This window comes from Pezoporus wallicus, unplaced genomic scaffold (genome assembly GCF_028554395.1).
Source record: "Pezoporus wallicus isolate ANWC-B61680 ecotype Strahan unplaced genomic scaffold, APGP_CSIRO_Pwel_v1 contig_8721, whole genome shotgun sequence".
NCBI classification, from domain to species: domain Eukaryota; kingdom Metazoa; phylum Chordata; class Aves; order Psittaciformes; family Psittacidae; genus Pezoporus; species Pezoporus wallicus.
The window spans coordinates 577,524-598,576 of record NW_026635692.1 but is presented as its reverse complement, the minus strand read 5'-3'; the positions used below and the strand labels follow the sequence as shown (position 1 = coordinate 598,576).

At 41.9% G+C, this 21,053-nt stretch overlaps 1 long non-coding RNA gene across 1 annotated transcript in view; it reads right to left on the bottom strand.

Moving 5' to 3' along the window:
• Positions 1-6,512: 6,512 nt before the first annotated feature.
• LOC130592755 (uncharacterized) overlaps positions 6,513-21,053 on the bottom strand; it is a 62,550-nt gene continuing 48,009 nt past the window's right edge. Inside the window, exons 2-3 of the long non-coding RNA XR_008970646.1 lie at positions 11,680-11,840; positions 6,513-6,645 (exon numbers count right to left, since the gene is read on the bottom strand). This is a non-coding gene — a long non-coding RNA (uncharacterized LOC130592755). The remainder of the gene's footprint in view (positions 6,646-11,679; positions 11,841-21,053) is intronic.

Here is a 21,053-nt window from a genome sequence, read left to right as displayed (position 1 = left end):
ATAAAGTAAATTGAGCAATATTCTCAGTTTATTGTATTGATAAACAGACTGTAAAGTGTTTTATGATATGGTACTTCTCATATGAAAGACACTAGACTAACATAAATTGCAATTGTAACTGTAAAGTACTAAAATATATTTTCCCTCTAGGGCTCTCTAGTATATTTGGCTGAAAAAAATAAAATAAAATAAAATAGACTTGTTTATTGTGTATATTTTTTGTAGTGTAATTAAATGTCTCTATGGTTTCCTCTCAGAAACAAAGTCCTCTTTCCCTGCTCAAAGCAGTCTAAAGGCTCACAAATAATTTTACAGAGCTGTCTTGTTCCAAATTGGAGGTGAAAAAGCACTTTCTTTCTCGCTTTCTCCAAACTGTCTCCAGAGGAACAGATCTCTCAGCACTTGCAGCCCTGTCATTTCCAGGTCATGCTAACAGCCATTAGGTAAAAAAAGCATCGGACTCCTGACTCAATCCTTCCTCCTGTCACAGTGATTCCAGCTCATTGTAATCTGGACCCATGCAAAAATTTCCCTTCTCCACCCAGACCAGTGTCAAAAGGGAATTCTTCTCGGTGATGACTTTGGATCTCATCCAAAGTGGATATGGAGCAAGGCGGCATCTTCACGCCCCAGGATCAGGACATGTCAGTGTGGCAACTGCTACACCCTAAGGGATGCAAAACAATAACAGTGGCTTTGCACCCCCTCTGTAGCCAGAGGCAGCTGTCCAGACTGGTAAAGACACAGAGGTACTCTGCCCTTCCAGCCCAGGCAGGGGTCCCATGGCTCCACATCATGCCAATGTGACTGCAGATCTGCACTACCCACAGTGAAACTGAGGACAGACTCCGTCCTTGGTGGTTCTACTGGAGAACAATGGAAATTTGCAGGGATGTGGTAACGCAGCTACAGACCCCAGGCAGGTCTCCTATGCACACAGCAGCTACATTTGAAGCCCAGCTTTTCAAAGACACCAGGACCTACACTGATCCTTCTCACAGTGTTCACCAGCAGCAGAACTACTGAAGTGCCTGGAACTGCTAAAGTGTGGCGGGAGGGAAGAGTGTGAATCAGAGCAGTATCCAGACCCAAGGGTACCAAGTCTTTGTTCAGTAAATACAATCCCTCCAGTTTGATACTTCCTTGCTCTAACAGCAGGGACCACCCAGACCTCCTATTCAGGAGGAAGTGCTAATGGAGCTGTTGTAAACCCTCTTCAGATGAAAGGCAGCAGTTGAAGTAATGGATAACTGAGGAAAGAATACTCACAGAGAAGTCAGAGGACAGGCAATGAATCTTTGAAATGAAGGTGGAGGCGAGATACTTAAAAAATTAACCTCCCCCTCTCTTTTGGTCTTCCTTTAATAAAATGGTGATAAACCTGTTTTAAGGTTCAGAGCAGCTGCATAATGAATCTACCATAATACACAGGCAAGTGCAAATTCACCATTACAGTTCAACAGCTTGTGCTCCACTCTGACTGAGATGGAGGATTATACAAACACAGAAAGACTCCCTGGAGTACCTGAATGGAGCTGCTAGAATTAAGGCTGAAACAGTCACAGTTAACTCCTGATACATGTTTAAGCACACGGTGTTAAGTGCTTCTTTTGACTCAGACTTTCGTAAGCTTTGTTCATCCTTAAAGAAAATTTCAGGTGGGGCTTCTGGCAGTCTCAACTCAACAGCTTACCTAAAAAAAGAGAAAACCCCACCTCCCTAGTCCCATAGGATTGACCTGCTTGCTTCACAGTATCACAGCATCACAGTATGCTAGAGATTGGAAGGGACCTCGAAAGATCATCTAGTCCAATCCCCCTGCCGGAGCAGGAACACCTAGATAATGTTACACAGGAATGCGTCCAGGCGGGTTTTGAACGTCTCCAGGGAAGGAGACTCCACAACCTCCCTGGGCAGCCTGTTCCAGTGTTCCGTCACCCTCACCGAGAAGAAGTTTCTTCTCACGTTTAAGTGGAACCTCTTGTGTTCCAGTTTGTACCCATTACCCCTTGTCCTATCATTGTTTGCCACTGAGTAGAGCCCGGCTCCATCCTCGTGACACTCCCCCTTTATATATTTATATACACTAATAAGGTCACCCCTCAGTCTCCTCTTCTCTAAACTATAGAGACCCAGCTCCCTCAGTCTTTCCTCATAAGGGAGATGCTCCACTCCCTTAATCATCTTTGTTGCCCTGCGCTGGACTCTCTCCAGCAGCTCTTTCTAGATCCTAAGACTCTCCTATATAATTCAGGATTAATTTTGATGTTTGAAACAGTGGCATTTCCTAACTCCCTTTTGAGCAGTGGTCTGTAATGGATATGAACCTGCATTTTAATTTGAAAACATTATTAAATCATGTTCATTCTCCAGTTCTTATTCTTGCCTAAGCCTTCCTTGACATTCTTCAACCATTACTTTTTCTTTTTCCATGAGCATCTTATAACAGATAAAACCCTCATCACTCAAACAGAGCACAACATGAATATTTTGCATTGTCTCATCGATTCATTCTTCAATCAGAAAACCATACTTAATGGCTTGGACACCCATGAGGTACAATTTGTCTCACATCTGTATCTCTTTGTACCCACCATTATACTCTATCGGCTCAAAATAGCCAGCCTCTTCTATCCTGAACTTTCTGAAAAGGTCATATCTTATGATAAAGTAAAGTATGATAAGAACACAGAATTTAAGGCTTGCAAAGCTGATCCTAAACCTCTGTGATAAAGCTGAAAGAGCAACCACAATATTAGCGGTACAGAATACTTTTCTCTCCCAGTTTCTGGGAAATGTTTGAAGAGGAGGGAGGAAAAAAAAAACCATCAAAACCCACAAGAAACACAAACAACACAAAAATTATGTGTGTGGAAGTGATGTGATCTAGTGGAAGGTGTCCCTGCTCGTGACAGGGGGGTTGGAACTAGATGATCCTTAAGGTCCCTTCCAACCCAAACCATTCTATGGTTCAATGAAAATCTCTGGTAATGATAGAATTCAGTCTTAATTAATTCATACATAACTGGTCCAAGCTGTAAGTTGGACCAGAGCAGCAGAGTCCCCCTTGGCCAGGCAAGTGAGCAAACTACACTTGAGGTTGCCTTTGGGTAATACCCAGCGTTTGACAAGTTGGACTTCTCACCGGTAACCCAAAGAAAAGGAGGAACAGGTACTGAAGGTGACACATTTCTCTGGCATCCTAGCAGTAACTAGTGTGTGCACCAAGGTTTGCACTCTGCAGAGCCGCAGTGAAGGAAACACCAGAAAGGCAGATTGCCAGACAAGCCCACTTCTCTTCCTCTCCACACACACACGTTCAGGGAGAGTGAAAGGAGTAAAGATATCCTAGCATAACATGTTTTGTGATAGCCCTGGGTGTGATCAGAATTCCCGTAAATTAAGATGGGATTATATTGCAGATCTCAACTTTTTTATTATCTTTTTTTCTTTTAAGGTTTCTTGATAAATCTGTTGGTTGGTGCACACAAAATCCATCTGCTCCCTGAAGACTGCCTCTGGACTGCAGAGCACTGCCTTTAATAATGCATAGCCTTCTTGTTGTGTGTTTTCCTTTTTTCCTGGAATGTGCACTGAGTGGTTTTGATGTTTCTTCTCTATAGTCACGATAGAGGGTGCACCAAATGTTAACCTAAGTATCTTGCACATGGCAAACACACACCTCCAAAGGAGACCTTTTTGAGATACGAACACCTTCCTCCTATCACTGTTCCGTCACATGAAATATGCTACAGCCCAAAAGCAAGTAGGTGGGTAGCCTACACAAAGCTGAAGGAACAGGTGGCTCTTCTGTACCCAGCAGAACTAATGAAGCCTGGTCTGCCTCCTGTGTAGACTCCCAAACGTCTAAGAAAGGATGATGTGTTTAGTTAGCTCCCCAGTGGGAGAACCTAATAGGATCTCTGCTCTTTCTGGTCACCTATTTGCATAGAACTCAGAGGTCAGTTTTGTGAAACTGAACTGAGTTTTGCCACTGGGTCTGCAGGTTGCTTGGAGGCAAAAAGAAGGGGACAAAAAACTGAGGATGCTCATTCCCTTTGAAGACCAGGCTACAAATCTTATTGAGCAGGGGAGACGTGGAAGGAAGGTAACAGCCATGAGGGGTGAGAAACATTAGCAAACAAAAGAAAAACAGCAAAGAGAGGAGCCATAAAGCTAGTAAACCACACAAGCACCAGATCTCTATTGAGAATTCTTTTAGTCCTTTACCTCCAAATTCCACTTTACAATACAAACTTGAGAGAAGTTACAACACAAACTTGAGCACTTGAGCCTTGTTTCTCCAGGTTGGCACAAAAATACAGAAGTAGCCTTTTTTCAGCAGAATATAAATAATATACTCATGTCTGAGTAAACAAAGAACTATTTCTCAGTAAATAAGGGATTACATGCCTTCACTTAGCCACTTCATTGATACTCTGCTCAGTAGGAATAATTCTAAATGACTCCTCAATGCAGATGCTGGGGAATAGTATTTGTTGCATATTCTGCCACCTCCTGCCAGGGTCTAGGGACTGTATCTGGCCTGCTGGTGCCTTCTCCTTCCACACTTTCCCACTGGAGGCAAAACAGCTGTTCACCCAGGAAACACTTCAGCAAAAGGCATGTAGTTATTTTCTGACATTTGCTCAGAGCCCAGCACAGGTTGCACATTGTCACCACTGCTGTAGCTCGTGGGGAAAAGGTGTGGAAAGGAAGAGGGTGAGCATCCGCAGAAGAAAGAGGAAAAAGAAAGGGTTCCAAATGGGGATCCTCTTACAGGTTGCAGTCTATGACTTCTCTTTTCCTGCCTTGGCCCTGCCCTTACAAGAAGGGAGGGTGAAGCTTTAGCCAAAATTACGGAACAGCTGCTGAGTGAAATGGCCTAAGGGGTGTGAATAAAAATTCCCTAAGGCAATGTGTACAGCATGACTTTAGGTCTGACCACACAGCCCATATCTGTACTATCCGGACTTCAGATTAGTAAACTCTTTATACGTGCTGCTATTCTGGTGCCTTCAGAGGGAAACTACTGGAAGATGAAGCTAGGAATGTGTTTCTAGGCCTGGATCTACAGACACCTATGTAACCGATGTTGTGAGATAGATTAAGTCAATATAAAGAGCCCTACCCAACAAGGCTTTCTTTTGTTTTACATCTGGAGATATTTGTTAGAGATGACCAGAGTGCAAACACCACATACGCAATGGGACTGTTAACTTGTGAGTTTTTAGGCACAATGGTGATTTATGGCAGAAAAAAAGGGGGTATTTTCAATGCTACTTATTGACACAGGAGATAAGTATTTGACCTGGTGCTCTAAGCTCATTTTGTAAGCATTGTATATCATGGCATTTTAAGAGCACAGCTTAAGCAGGAGACTTGTCTGTTTCCCTTGGCTTGCTTATTTCTCTCTGGGTCAAACAGTCCCCTTGGAGAGAGAGAGAGATTGTCTGCTCCTAGAATAGTAACCATCATACTTAGCTGTAGCTGTAGAATGAGGTGGGAGGAAAGGATGGCTGCAGGAAGAGACAAGCCTGCTGCACAGTTCCAAACTACTATGTGCAGCTGAACAGACATTTGGACAGTTATGCTTTACTAACAGAATGGGGCTTGCCTGTAGACTGGAAAAATAAAAGTCTTTATCCAGGTTCAAGGCAACACTGTAAGAGGTCGAGAACCAGAGCCAAAGTGTTCACAGGAATGTGGCTCTCACTGGAAAGAAAAGAAACTTGTGTAGTGTGTTTGAGGCAGTGGGGAAGAGGGAAGGGATCTAAATCCAGTTTGACATAGTATGTTTGTTTATCCTTTGCAATAAAAACACTTCTAATGGCTCTATTTTTCCATATCACGCCAATATTACAACAGATTCTGGTTGACTAAAGCTCAGTCTTACTCTTTGCAACACAGAAACTAGAAAACTGTCATAAATTTGCTGGCCCACCTGTTCATTCTGCTGCAATGACGTTTTCAGCATGAAATAAGCTCACTATTATTATTAAAGACCACATTTATCATGACTCAGTGGGGCTATTTCGGTATTAGCTACAGTGAAGACAAAGATCAAGTGTAACTGAACAGTGCTGAACAGCTTCTGAAACAGATACCTCCATCTATCATGTCTTTACACGGTACCCTCTTAACTTTGTAAGTTAGAAATCAAATGAACAAGTTTATTAACAATATTCCCCAACATGTGCAGGGTCTATCTGGAGAAGGTGGAACGTTCCTGTGAAGTACCACCAGCCCTCTATACCATTCTTACCCCCCTCCCTACAGCTGCTGTGAGTCGCATGACTGTGAGTCATGGCTGGAAAACCAATGTTGCTACCATTGATGACCTTCTAATCTAATATAATCTAATCTAATCCTCACTCTGCCTTCCATTCTGGTTTTTTTTTTCCTCCTAACCTATCCTCTGGTTGGGAAGTTGCAGATGAGTGGGAGATCCAGTGCACACTCTGTTAACTTGTATGGAGACTTTGTCCCATATGAATGTCCCAATGAATATTGTCCCTCTCCCCCTTAGGACCCTGCTGCACAGCCCTTTTTAGATTTGTCTGAATGTACCCCATACTTCATGCCTTTCTCTCTGTCCCTTGAGGATAAAGTACACTGCATAGGACAGCACTAACTGAGGAGGGCCTAACAGAAGGAAAAAGAAGAGAAAAGTTAGAGGAGACACTACGATGTTTCCAGCCATTTTCTCTCTTGCTCTGCTTCTCAAGGGTCAGAGTGGGTTGGCTTCCTGCTGAGCAATGTGAAGGAGAAACTAGTCTAAGGTAAATGCACTCTCAGAAGGACACTGGTAGTTCTCTTCATTTAGACCAAATCAGAGCCTCACTCCTCTTCCCAGGCCCCTGCCACTAAGTCAGCACCCATCTCCTAATAACTTCCCTGCAGCTGCTAACCAGATGCCTTCACTTTCTCATTTTCTCCTCAGCAGTTCCCAGCCATTAGGCTCTCCACATTACTTACCTGTCTAATCATCCAGCCCTTCACCTCTGGGGAGTTTAAAATAATGCCCAAATCACAACTAATGAAAATTAGTTTCTTCCTAATTTCAAGCCTTGCCAGCAATCCCTCACAACAGATGATGCTGCCCTTAGGATCCTGATGAGAGATAAAAGCAGGCTCTCTCAGCCTTATCTTCCTTCTCTTGGTCATCCCCACATCCAGCTGAAAAGACAGAATGAAGGACTGTACAAAAGCACAGCTAAGGAGGGATAAAACTCCATACAAATGAAGCTTGTAAATGTTCTCCATGCTTTCAGTGTATGAGTTATTATGTAATGCAAAAATAAATAGTGCATATTGCATATATTGACCTGAATCCTAACCACATTTGTAAAACAATAATAAGTTCAGTGACAAAGTATAAAGCCCATGATTACAAATCAAACCTCAACCCTCTTTATATGAGTCGCCACATAATAACTTTGAATATCCAGACTGAAGAGAGTCAATGCCTACTAGTAATAGAGAAAAGCCCTACCAAATCCATTCCTACTTGAGCAACAAAATTAAGGCTGTTTAGCTACAAAATCTACATTGAATTTACAAAATTCAAAGCTTAACTAAACAGAAAAATTACAGTTTATACATTATCAATGGAAAATTGTATTCTCAATTTAATTTTACTGACCGAGACCCTTCTCGTTCTCAAGCAGCTGTATTTCCTGGTAACTGGCCCAGCACACTGTAACCTCTTTATTTCAATATTATAAAGTTTGCCAGATGATAAATGCTGTTTGCAACTGAGCAGAAAATTATATATACGTGCTATCATTAGTGTTTTAATGCTCCAAAAGATTACAAAGCTTAGGGGTTTGGGCTTCTCATTTGCTGTTCAAAACGTGACAGGAGCAGTCACTTCCAGACTGTTGTCAGAAGTTCATACTTGTGAGTTCCAGCTCCTCTAGCTCAAGACTGAACATTTTTCCCTCCTGCTCTCCACCCGCCTGCTTCTGCAGGGTCCTGTTCACACAACAATTCTGCGTGAAAGGACAGGAGGAACCAAGGTAAGGGAAAATGCCAGCAAAATATTATCTCCTTCTACATATACTTGTCCTTTCTGACTGCTTTTGTCTACTGTGTTATGCCTACTATTCCAATGCAATAAGAATGGAGAAGGGTAGCTTTGCTTGACGCCTTTTCATAATTACAGAGTCTTTAAAGTCACTCCTTTCAGATAAACACACGTAGACAATGACTAGCATTCACTGAAACTGATGAATACTACATTGAATGCAAAATATAGAGAGAGCGACAAAGAGCAAAGACTGGTGTGTCACACTGAAGCCATCACACTTCTTCGGGGCTTTTGTGTGACTTTCAGTCTTCATCACTGAATATACATAACTTTTCAAAGATCTTTTCAAACAGCTGCCAAAGAGGTAATTTGGAAAAAGAAAAGCGGAACAAAATGTTTAATTCTAGTGTTAAATGTATTCAACCCTGCCCCTAGCGCTCACCCTTTTCTTTAAATACATCATCTTTTGGAGAATCTCTGTTTTCATTTGAACTGCCACATTTTGCTCGGTTGGAGTCAAAACTGATTATTGAGGTTGCTAGCCACACCTGAAAACATGGGATGGGGGAAACATTATCCTACACCTGTTAAGGTTTTGTCTCACTGGATTTGACAGGAAAGCTCCCTGTAGTCACTATTACTTTTTTTCTTACCCAAGACCAGAACCTTAATTGCATCCATAACTTCTCTTATCAACACATCTGTATCCAACTGCGCTAACAATTGGCTCACCTTCAACTTTTTTTGGTTTGTTTTAGGAACATTTCTTTGTGGCTCTAAACAACATAAATTTAGTTTCCTCATCAAGAAGCTCATTTAGCTGCAGCTTGATTGCAAGTAATTTGCCCTAACTGTCTCCATCTTTTAATTGTTTGTGCCTTTTTCTAATCTATAAACTGTAACTTCAGGCAGGTCATTTTTGTTTTACCATTTCCTCTTTGGAAAGGCATATCTAATAACCCACCTCATATCCTGTGGCTTTAGGCATCTGAAATCATATGAACAGAAGAGATAGACCATTGATTCAGCTCCAAGTTCATTTGAAAAAAAGCCTCCATAAAACCTCCTTTTTTAAGAAATAGGAAAATAAAACTTCAGCCATGAAATTTAGTTTGGTGCAACATAAATATGCGTCATCACTGGTACAGAAGTGACTCCCTACTCTCTTTCTACAGCATTTCCTTATGACCCCTGAGAGATGTGAAATTCTAAGTGCCAATTTGGGTACTGCTACAATCCTTGAGTTAATCAGAGTCCAATGAATTTCATTCCCACAGTTAGGAACTGGCACCATCTACCCTACTGGAGACGGAATACATGATCTCATTAGAGTCTCTGGACTTAGTGAAGCCTACGCATAAGGCAGCCTTTTTCTTTTTTTAAGTAATCTCATTAGATGTTCTACCAAATATGGTATCCATTTCAAATCTCTTTCATTCCTCCCACCTAATCCCCTTTACCCCCAAAGTGTAACATAAATGTATTAGTCAGATTAACAGCACATTCAAGAGTAATCCCTTCCAAAACAAGAGAACTATAAGTATTTTTCCTGATCCCCAAATTTTTGTTTGTGTTAATTATTCTAAAGCTGTCAGTGTGAATAATACTCTGCCCCTCCTCCAGTCTGAAGAGCAATTAAGGAATTTGCATTTGCTGCTTCTTTTTCTTGCAGAATACTTTAACTGCGTTTTCTGTTTTGAGCAAGTGCCTGCTCTGACTCCTGCTGGAACCTGTGGCCAAGCTTCATTTAATGTTTTTAGCTGTGTCTTCTTTTAGAGCACTTGCATAAAGCACAAAACACACATAGAAGTACAGCAGCCTAAGGATGGGGAAAGAATGCCAAGCACAGCTGGGTTTTTTCCTCTTAAGTTCCTTAGACAGGGTTTTTCTTGCATGATCTCAAGAAGATGCTTAGCTATTGTACTTGCCTGATGGGGACCAGGGATTCCACGCAGAGGGGTGGTCTTAGCAAAAAGAATGAGAAGTATTTTCTGGCTGTGATGATAAACATTTAGAAAGCTCTATCACCACCTTCAGAATTCTTAAAACCACTGAAAATATCAAGACTACCTCCACTATGAAATGAAGACCACATTCATGCAGGCAAACGTCAAACAAATGCCAACAAAAAGCTTTTAGCCAATATCTGGCATCGTTCTGTGAGGGAATCAGCAGATGCGTGCACATATTCTCAGCGACAAGTGCACTGGGCACATGCATACATGTATTGTCCCTTCAGAGCTCTCGTGTCTATGTAACACGTTTTCTTGATGGATAAATAAAAGGAAGCAATTTGACTAGACTGCCTGCAGTTTATTGACATTGCCAATACTCAGCTGTTCTGAGAAGAAGACACACTGGCGCAGAAGTTCTATTTTGTAAGTTAAGTGGCTGATGGCTTCTTGTATGATCCTGCAATTGATTGAAGTGGTCCTGAAGCTTTTACAGTTTTCTTCAAAATCTTTTCAAATCATACTGGAAGCCTCATGAGTTGATTATACTGCAATACCTCACATGTAAACTATGGGAAGACTTCCATCTGGCAAAGCCAAACTGGCAGGAAAGAATGCCAACACCCTTCAAAACCAGCATAATCAAATACTTTATTATACTATTAAAAAGGAGGTAAAAAATACTTTTGAGAAAGAGGTTAATTTTGCGTGAAAGCGCTGACATCCCCTCCCACACACACATGCACACACACCTGAAACATGGAAGCAATTTTCACTCGCCTGATTCCAGTTAGGAACAGAAATTCCAGCTGGCTTACGGACAGAAACTGCTTTTGCCTAAAAGCCTCAGAATTCCAAGTCCCATTTTCAAACATGATTAAGTTCTTGGGAGCATAAAGGCCATAGGAGTTAAGAGGTCTGAACTGCTAAAAGACTTCTAAATAAGTACCATTAGCATAACGTTTCTGGAAAGTCCTCTGGGGACAAAGCAGTGCAAGTGCCTTTTGGAGATTTTACAACAGGCTCCCAGATCTCATTTGCAGGGGGGCCCATATGCTCTTCCATCCAGTGAAAATTCTGTATCACTTACAAAAAAGTCCTTCGGGCTCCTTTACTCCCTATTCCCACCACAGCTGTTAATTCTACGAGTAAAGTATCGAGTCTTTCGATAAATGAAGCAGATATGGTTAATAACAAGAAAGACACCAACAAAATGCCACTAGCATGCTGAGTGGAAATAATATAATACACCATGACCATATGGACTCAAGAGAGTAATTACATATGAGTAACTCATCTGATCTTTCATGTTGCCAGGCTTTTATCTCAGATAGTCTTTTTTCTCTGCTATTACCAGCTTTTTGTTCTAATGAAGAACATCCTCCTCTTTCACAATCCTTATTATGTCTAAGTAATCATTATACATGGATACAGAAGTGGGTGAATTCCTCAAAGTAGATGCATGCCAAGAAACAGTAAGACTTCCTTTCTGCAAGGCCAGAATGAGGTATAAAGGCTCATTTGGTACCAGTAGAGATAATTCAAATCTGTCTGTGTTTAGTGGGCACTTCCACAATTTTAACATAATTCACATACTGGGGAGAGTGAAGCACTGTATAACAAAAAAAAAGTTCTTCTTTCTTTTAGAATGACATATTTCAAGAAAAAAATACAGAAAGAAAGAGAGAGACTTACATTTGATCATTACTTTGATAGAGTCTGGTCAAGTCAAGTGAAGGAAAAGCATACTGGACAAAATAGGAACCTCGCTTCTGGAAACACAGAGTATATCCCATTGTGGAGTAATAATATCACACGGCTCTCCTCACGCATGAATTTCCCTCCTGTATTTATAGCTACATTAAAACCCAAAGAAACAGCTTTCAGTGTGAAATGAATGCTTAGCCCTTAAAGACGTATGACACAAGAGGCAGATGCAAGAACAGAATGGTAGAGCTAGGATCTGAAAGACATAACTGGGACTGAGGATAAGAAGGTAGATTGTTTTTTTCCAGGAGAAAATGGCAGAATTCTACTTCTCCTAGCTTTGTGGAACCTTCATAAAAATGCCCATATAAAAATGCTTGTTAAGGTTGGCTTCAGGCATTCCTACATTGTTCACTTTGTTTTAAGAAGAGGCAAAGGAGATAAGACCAGGTCAAAGTAAGGGGACATTTAAACAAGTGAGCAGATGCACTTGTTCATCTCAAGTGTGGACAAACCTGGAATAATCCCAGCTACATCTGAGTCAGAGGAAATTTCTTTGCTCTGAAAATGAGATTAAACCCAGGCATTGCTACAGTCAGTAATAGGTTCCTTGTAGCTCACCTTTTAACATTCAGGGGAGCTATTCAGACCCCTTTTTAGTGGGTGCTGTAGAAACATAAAGGATTATGGTTTCATACCACATGCAATATCAAACCATAGCCTCCTGGGAGACTTTACAACCTGTAAGAAAGTGAAGTTGTGTGCAATAAAGAATCTGACACACCTCAGAGTAGTATTTGCTTCTGTCTGGTTGTAGGTGTAGAACATAAGAGCTTGTCGGAGTGTCTTTTGTGACTATAAACTGATGATGCCAAACTGGCACCAAAATGCTTACAACAATTTTCTTGATTCCTGTTAACGCGATGATTTTACTCACTGACGTTGAATGTTTTCCTAACCTGTACGCAGGAATCATTTGGACACAGCAAATCTGATGGAAAGAAAATGTTCCTAAAATACTGGCTAGGGAGTTCCAGCCACACCGACAGACCTCTGACAAGCTCCCCTCTCTGGCTCTGAGAAGAGCTGCCGCTTAGACTGAAGGCAAAGGTAAGCAAAACTCCACTCTATGGCCCAAAGCATATTTTTTTTCCTGAATTTGCATGAGACGAAAGTGATTTTAGGGAAACAAAAACACTGAACATTTGGAAAAAGATGAGCTCGTTGCAGCAAACACTCATCGTTTGCCTTTTCTGTACGCAGAAAAATTCACCTCCTCTACACAGAACAAAAGGCATTAAGAAAGTGCATCTTATTTTCTCCAGAGGTGTGAGTTCCCCACTGAAGACAGTTCTTCCCACATAGCTATAAGCTTTTGAAAGCTCAGAACCAGATCTTTCTCTCAGTTGGTGGCTCGTAGTCACATTAACTCCATTAAAATCTCTTGTTCTGCTCCAAATTGACACTGGCATATCTCTGTCAAAGACAGACTAGTGCCTGCACTCGAGGTTTAGTTTTGTTTACCCTCTGCAGCAACAAAAGCTCTTGTTTTCTTGTGAAGGTTTGAGACAGTCTTCTGATGTGCTATGAAGTTATTAATGTTGCTTGATATTTGCTTTGACAGCTGCTCTGTACCCTCTTTAGTTATCTTCATTGTGGTTCACAGCTCTTTTTCCCCTTCATTTCACTTTTGCTTATGTTTCTTCAGGAGAATGATGCACCACAAGTTGATAAATCTTTCAGCCCTTTGTGTATTTCCCTCTTTTACCTTCACTTCCAAAGTTCCACTGTTTGGCTTTTTTTTTCCCTTCCTGTTCAGTAAGAGGACAGAGAAATGCTCCAGATGCAAATGCCACTGGAGTATATTGTTCTTAAAATATCCTGACTCTCATAGGAGAAAATCAATTTGCAGCCCATATCCATTAGAAAGGCTCCTTAAATAATTGAGAAAACTTTAAAAAATCATATTATTAACATTCGCTGCCTGTCTTTACTGTATTTGGTAAATTTTTTTAGGCCTTTCCTTTGAAGTTATTGCTACTACTTAGAGAAGCAACCTCTGCTACAAGGGCTTCCTCCTCTCATGACACTTTTGGAATGATATCGTACTTTTTCACTAGCATTCCATTTCCCAGGAAAAACTGTTTCCTTTGAAGCTGCAGCTGTGCATGCTGTCAGTCAGGCTCCCATTTCTGCCTGACAGGGTGCAATGCAAGAAAACAGGCTCTCTAAGCAATGCCACCGTCATCCACACCTCTCCCAACAGCTTTGCTCCCTCAGTTCCTGCCAGAGCAAGGTTTGGACCCCCATGCTCTGGGCTTAAGATTTCAGGTCCGATCAGCTCCCCAGGAGGGACTGGCACAGACTTTAGGCTGCGGGCTTGCTTCCTCCAATATGATCTAGAGGTCAGCAGTCGGCAGTCAGAGATGCCAGAGCGCTGCAGTCCTGCCACTGAAGGTGTGATCTTCAACTTAGTGGAGCAATTGCAAAGCTACCTGGAGGGCCAGGATGCCATCCATCTTTTCAGTCTGCCTGGAACTGGCAACGTTAGAGACAGCCAAGAACATCCATTACCCAAGGCTTTCTTTCAGGCCTGATAACCTATTTCTCACATCACGGGACAGTGTTCACATCCCATGAGGGTCTCTGTCAACTGTCTACATTTACACATCCTTTCACAACTGTACAGACAGGGATTTGCAAAAACCTTACAATACTCTCTCTGGTTTGTATTCCTGAGAAGGCTGATGCACAGCAAGCTTCCACCTCCTTCGCAACAGTGCGGTTCCAAGGTCAAGGAAGCCTGCATCAGTCTGGGGGATTCACTAAAAAAAAAAAACCCCAAACCTAAACCCAAGCCAACAAACCAACCAATATTGGAAAACATAAGGATGTTTTCCAACCATCTGTCAGGCATGTGGAAAATACTGTTGTACTTCGAGTTTTACAAACAAGAGCCCTGACTTCAAATCCTTGGGATCAAAATTCTGTTTCTCCCAATCACATTAACTGCATTCTTTTCATGTCAGTTGATTGCATACATCACAGACAAGAAATGGCTCTTGATATCTTTCAGTTTGAAAGTCAGATGATTATGATCAAAGTTTGGCATCTCAGTGCCTTACAGGGAAAATCCATTTAGAAATATGATGGGGGAAGCAAAAGCAGAGCTACAGCACTTTGATTTCCAGCCAGGGTGTATCTGGAACTGAAAATACATGGGTATGATCTTTTCCTTATTCTTCATGCACTGTAGTATTCATGAGAGAGTCTCAGGGTGGCTCCTTCCCCACACACACCCCCCTTTTATGTCTCAGCTCACAGAGAAACAACATTTAGCAGGGTGGAAATGCAGAGCTGTTGTAAGGTGACTTTCCATTTCAGTTGGACCTTTCTGTCCAGCTATACCCTGCCACACGTGACAACAGCCTCTAACTCAGCTGCTGCAACATCAAAACTCACACGAGACACTGCAGTCTCCCAAACACTGCTCTGTATCACAGGATCCGACTGTCCCTAATTAATTTCCTTTGTTGTACAGAGAGCATCCAGGAGCTAAGTGTTCTGATGAGACAGATAAAACATCAAAGGAGGTTTTAAAATGTGTTTAAAAACACCGCACGTTGACAGCACTGCAGTCTGAAGCCCACCAGAATTCAATCAGCCTGTGCCAGGGAAGGCTGGTCCTTGGGGCCTCCTCAGGGCTTTCGAGCACTGCTTTGACAGCCTGCCTTTGCAGGGGTGTAAGTATACAGCTCAGCCTCTGCATTTGGCTTCCTTGGCTGAGGTTGCTGACACGGATGCAGCTCTCAGTTGGAGGGGAAGGTGCTGTATGTGAAGTGGTAGAAGATGCTCCCCTACTCCTTCACCTCCCCCCCAAATCCCCGCACTCACTCACTAATTTCAAGTAACTCCTAAGTGGCCATCAGGCAGTAATGAGTTTTTGCAATTGGCAAGCTGGATGGACTTGAACTCCTGACCCAAGAATTAAAATGCTTCATATGTAGTTATGTGTGCGTTCAGAATTTGTCTGAGTCTTGCTAAAAGCACAGCAGATAGCTTTGATTTCTGATCAGATACTGCTCCCAGAAATGACAGCCAGGAACAGGATGAACTCAAGTCCCCACTACCTGATGTTTAAGTTTGCTTTCTACTGTAACAGAACAAGAAGGCAATGGAAAAATCTGTCAGCCCAATTGTAGCCACTGGAAAGAAAAAGTTTTTCCCTTAAAAAGATTGTTCGCATGTTGAACAGCAAGAAACATGGAAAAAGGAAAAGCCAAGGAGAGCGAGAGATTAAGACACAGGCACAGGGCTCATGGGAGTTACACAGATGCACAAGTGCTGTCACGAACAGGACTGCCTCTTTGAAATGGGTCTTGGGAAAGAGGAAAGTGGAGAGAGAACAAAGAGAACATGGGAGTCTTTTAAACTATCTGAAAAGGAATCACAGGCAAAGAAGAAAAATGCCAGAAAGAAACAAAGGAAACAGGGAACAAGTGAACTGCGCTCGAGATGCTACAGAAGAAAAAAGCAAGGTCATGGTAGCATGGGGAGAGACGCAAGGAGAACATTGAGCTAAACGGGGGGAGCTGCTGGAAACCACAACACAGACAAGACAGAGCAGCCTGGCAGAAAACAGGAGCCCTCGCACTCTGCAAAACAGCATATTCCCTGTGCTCCCAGCACTGAGGGACCAGCCCCAATTCCCAACAGCTCTGCAGAAAACTGTCATGCAAAATGCCTTTGGGACCTGCAGAATTCACAGCAAGTATCAGGACAGAATCCTCTCCTGTCCCTGGACTGTCAGCATTTTTGGGGCATGGAGGTTGGTGGTACTGTTTTGATAACAAAGCTTGTTGATACAGGTACAGAGGAGGCTCTTGGAGGTCAAACACCACCCTTGGAAATGGAGCGACAAGTTTAGCAGACTCGCTGTGTTGTTTTTGGTGTTTGACCTTAAACAATACACGAAGCTTGCAGGATAAAAGAAAAACAGAGTTATAAACATGATCTGAAACAAGTTTTTCAGAGTTCTATTTCAAACACAAACATAAGAAGGAAACAGAGAAAATAATGACATATGAACAGAAACAAACCCCACCAACCCCAAAAAGCTGCTATTAGAGCTAGGAGGAGGGAAGTGGTCAGAGCAGATATATTGCTTGTCACTTAGCATCTTTTATGATTCAGGCCCAGTACTGAAAGGACCAGCCAGCCCCATCTCACTAGAAAGGTTATTTCCCTCTGTCAGATTTCAGGTTATGTCTTAGGTTATACTCTGCACTGTTGATGGAATGAGATGAAGAGATTAATTCTCACCTACACTGCACTAAAGGCATGTGGACAGACTTTATCTCCAGATCCAGGCCTGGAGCTATGGTGGCACTGGGCACAGTGACTGTGGTGGCTGTCACTGCTAGCGCTGGCAGCACACTCGGCACCTCTCAGCATTTGGCCTTATGCAAGGTGGTTTGAAAATAACATTTGGCTGGATGGTTCTCTCGCAAGGAGAGATGGAGTTTCACTGTGTGACACTACATTCGTAACTTGTTCTGTTATCCTGGACTTCCAGACTTCCTTACAGTGAGACCAACACCACATCCCTAAAGTACAAATACCTAAGGGAAACAGAGAGAACCAATACGGAAGAAAATCAACACGTGTAAGGAGTGTTTGAAAACGGGATTTTCTGGCCTGCTATCAGATTCCAGTTTTTCTCTTTAAAACAAGGACAAAATGTCAGCATTTTTCTTTTTTTTTTTCCTTTCAACGGCAATTTTGAAAATTTTTCAATCCAGTGTTGACTCAATAGAGTCATTTTTGACATACATTTTTAAAGCGCATTTCAGAAAAGGAAAAGCCACTGCAAAGTAAAACTTCAAGTTTCTGGTCTGTAAAAACATCTTCAAAACATCTTCTTAGAAATAATGACATTTCAGCATAATTGACAGAGCACTAAATTTAGAGCAGTCAAAACGGAAAGCTGCTCCCGAAGAAAGTTTTGCAGTTGGCTGCAGTACTCACTGTGTATCTGCCATAATAAGAAACACACTGATCTCCTGGCTATGCAGCCTCCTTAGACCGGGCTAACAGCACCGGGTATTCATCAGGATGCCCTGCTAAAAGCCAAGCTCCATATCTCACTGTGAGATGAGGGGGCATGCCCCAGGACACGGAGGAAGTTAGAGCTGAGGGTGAGCTAGACCTCTGCTGTTGGTGACTGCTAACTGTGTGCACATTCAGACTAGGATTTCCCTTCAATGGGAAGCAGTGGAGAAGAGAAAGAACCAGCAAGTCCATTCAGTTTAAAAGGAACCTGAAAGTCATTATGGTGACAGCAGTTCCTTGGGCGAATTTTGCACGGAAAACTGCCAAAACACCCTCACGTAATGGGGATGATATCCCAGACTTTTGCAGGTAGCAATTCAGGCACGCTAAATGGAGGAATTTGCCTTAGGACCGTGGAGCTGGGGGAACAGAAGGGTTGGTGGGAATAATTGCTGACCTGGCTTTAGTTGTTTTCTCATTGTTGACACAGATTTACTTACATATCACCATCCTACTGGTTAAAAAGGCTGTAAGTGCTGTTCGGCTCTGCCCTCCAATCCCCTTTTCAAACCTGGAAATGTATTTCACAACTATGTCCTCCCAGCACTATTCTGTGGTCTTCTGTTTATATGATAATGGTGAAATACATATCTTTTTTCTTTTTTTTTCACAAGCTAGAAGCCAGATTTCTTTTCCATTCATCTATTACATAGTGAGAATAAGAGAATGAACGCTCTTATGCCCATTAGATATATCAAGAGACTGAATCTACCTTTTATTCCAAGAGCTAGAGATGACTGCATAGATCATGAATTACAAAGCAATTTTGAGACACAATAGCAGCAGAAACAGTAGTGTTTGGCACAATGTACCACACAGATGCAGTATCCAGAGACTGAAAAGTAAAGGAAATTTCTGTCTATTTATCCATCCATCTCCTAACTGTGTGGCTTTTACTTCCAATGTGGGAAAGTAAAATCTGCTTTTACATGCTATTTTTATCATGCCTGCTCGACTTAAACACTGTTGATTTATGAAGTCTATATCAGTGGCATAAAATATAACTATGTCACAGAATCTGGAGGGGTACGTTCAGACAAATACGCTGGAATACCTGAATCTGTGAATTAAGACGCATAGTATAAAAATAGTAAATATATTGTTACCATAAATTAAAGCTGTAAAGGTGTTTTTTTCTTATTTGTTGGCAAAGGGAGCCATCTCTCCAGCGTCAGGATTGAACTGCAGGGCACTAATAAAACATGACACAAATAACAAATAAATTTCCTCTGTATTGAATGGTTTGAGATTTATTGAAGTCTCTTATACCAAGTTCTATTAGGAGTTGTATAATCTAACATACAAAATTTATAGCTAGGAGATAAAATGGGGGTAAAATAACCATTACCTTACAATATTATTTCAACTCTTGCCTCTAATTTGAATACTGCTTAATACAACACATGCGGCTTTAGTGGAGAAAGGCATTTACACTGAGTGAAAGTCATGACAGTACTTTGAAACTGAATTACAAGATGAAGAGTTTTCCTGACATTTTATGAATACGTTTGTCTTGACATGTAAACTAGCCATCAACTCTCTTGAAACTACATGGGGGTTCAGACATTTGCACACGTGTTTTTTCCCAGTTCTCAGCAGATTTCTGCCCCTTTTAGCAAACAGCTTTGGAATCCTGGCTTGCCTAATTTCAACTGGATGGAGCAGACCCTCAGCTGGAGACAGCACAGAGGTGCACTGATTGATGGCATCTTAAAATCTGGCCAGGTTCAGCTCTGAAAACAAATCCCAGGTAACCTGACTGCGTGGATACCAGTGTGGGCACAGACTGTAGCTGTGATTTTGTTCTCATTCATGGTAGTGTCAGTTTAGAGATAAAGCAATGACTTCCGTGTCGGCTTGACTATAAGCCAGCAGGAGAAAAAACAATTTGTTCTTTGGACCTAATTTTACCTCTGCTTGATTCTGTGCTGATGAAACTGCACTGACATAGAAGCGTGATCACTCCCTATTTATATAAGTACGCCTAGAAACAGAAATGACTTCACATTTTATTCTACTTCTCTTCCATCTTTCAGAACTTGCCAGGGCAGATATGACATTTTTCAAAACTCTGCTCTCCTTTGATGCTGTCAGTTTAAGTAACAAATAAATAACCCGTGTTCAATACGCACAGCTTAATTTTGCAACAAACTTCCCATATGGAAAATTTGGATACTGAAGATTGCTACCAGCAAACCTGAGCCTTTTGCTATGAAAGTCATCTGGGAAAGCCTGAGATAGAAAAGATCCTTCTTCCCTGCAAATTTAAAGCAGGTCTCCCTGTTTTCTGGTTTTTAACTACTACCCTCATTTAAAAAGATCCGGAAAAACAACGTCACCCACTCAGGAGTCAAATCTGTTTTCCTCTGCAGCACTGGGAAAGAATTACAAATGAAGGTGCGGTGCCCTGGAAACCCAAGTATTCCCTGGAAGCCCAAAGAGATTGGATATTTGCAGTGATGGGATAACCTCCCTCCATGCTATATTAGATGACCATTCGATCACACTGTTCAATGCTGAGATCAAGAAGGTGAGAAGCAAACAGGAAATGGTTTCAAGTTGCACCAGAAGAGATTCAGACTGGAAATTAGGAAAAAAATTCTTCCCTGAAAGGGTTATCAAGCACTGGAATAATCTTCCCAGGGAAGGGGCTGAGCCACCATCCCTTGGGGGTATTTAAGCCTACATGCGGCACTTAAGGAAATGGTTTAGCGGTGGTCTTGGAAGTGGACTGGAAGTGGTTTACAGCTGGACTGGATGATCCAACCTAAATGATTCTGCGATTCTGTTCTGCCCAGATGGGATAGCAACACGAACTAGCTGTTTACCTAGATGTCTGTTTAACAGAAAGGTGACACCTACTAAAGAACTACCAGCAGCTGTCAGAGGTAATGGCATGTTTAGTGTTTACCTTGAAGCCAGATGCAATCACTGACCTTGAGGTGAAAGGCTCAGTAACCTTCTTCCCAGTGCTCTGAGCCCTTCCAGTTACAGAGTTTAGGTAAGGAGCATCTTGCTGTGCTTCTATACAGAAGCTGCTCGAAAGATTTAACTCCCAACGCTTCCTCTGACTGCTTCTACCACTCTAAGCCTTCTCTGATGGGTTAGGGAGCCTGCTTTTCTGAGCGCTATAAATTAGAATAAAATCTCCCTTCTGCTCTTATGTTCAGGCACTTATTTTTAGTTTGTGAGTGCATGTTGCTCAGCAAAGACATGATCCTATACCTATCGAAACAACGGCATGAGGTGTT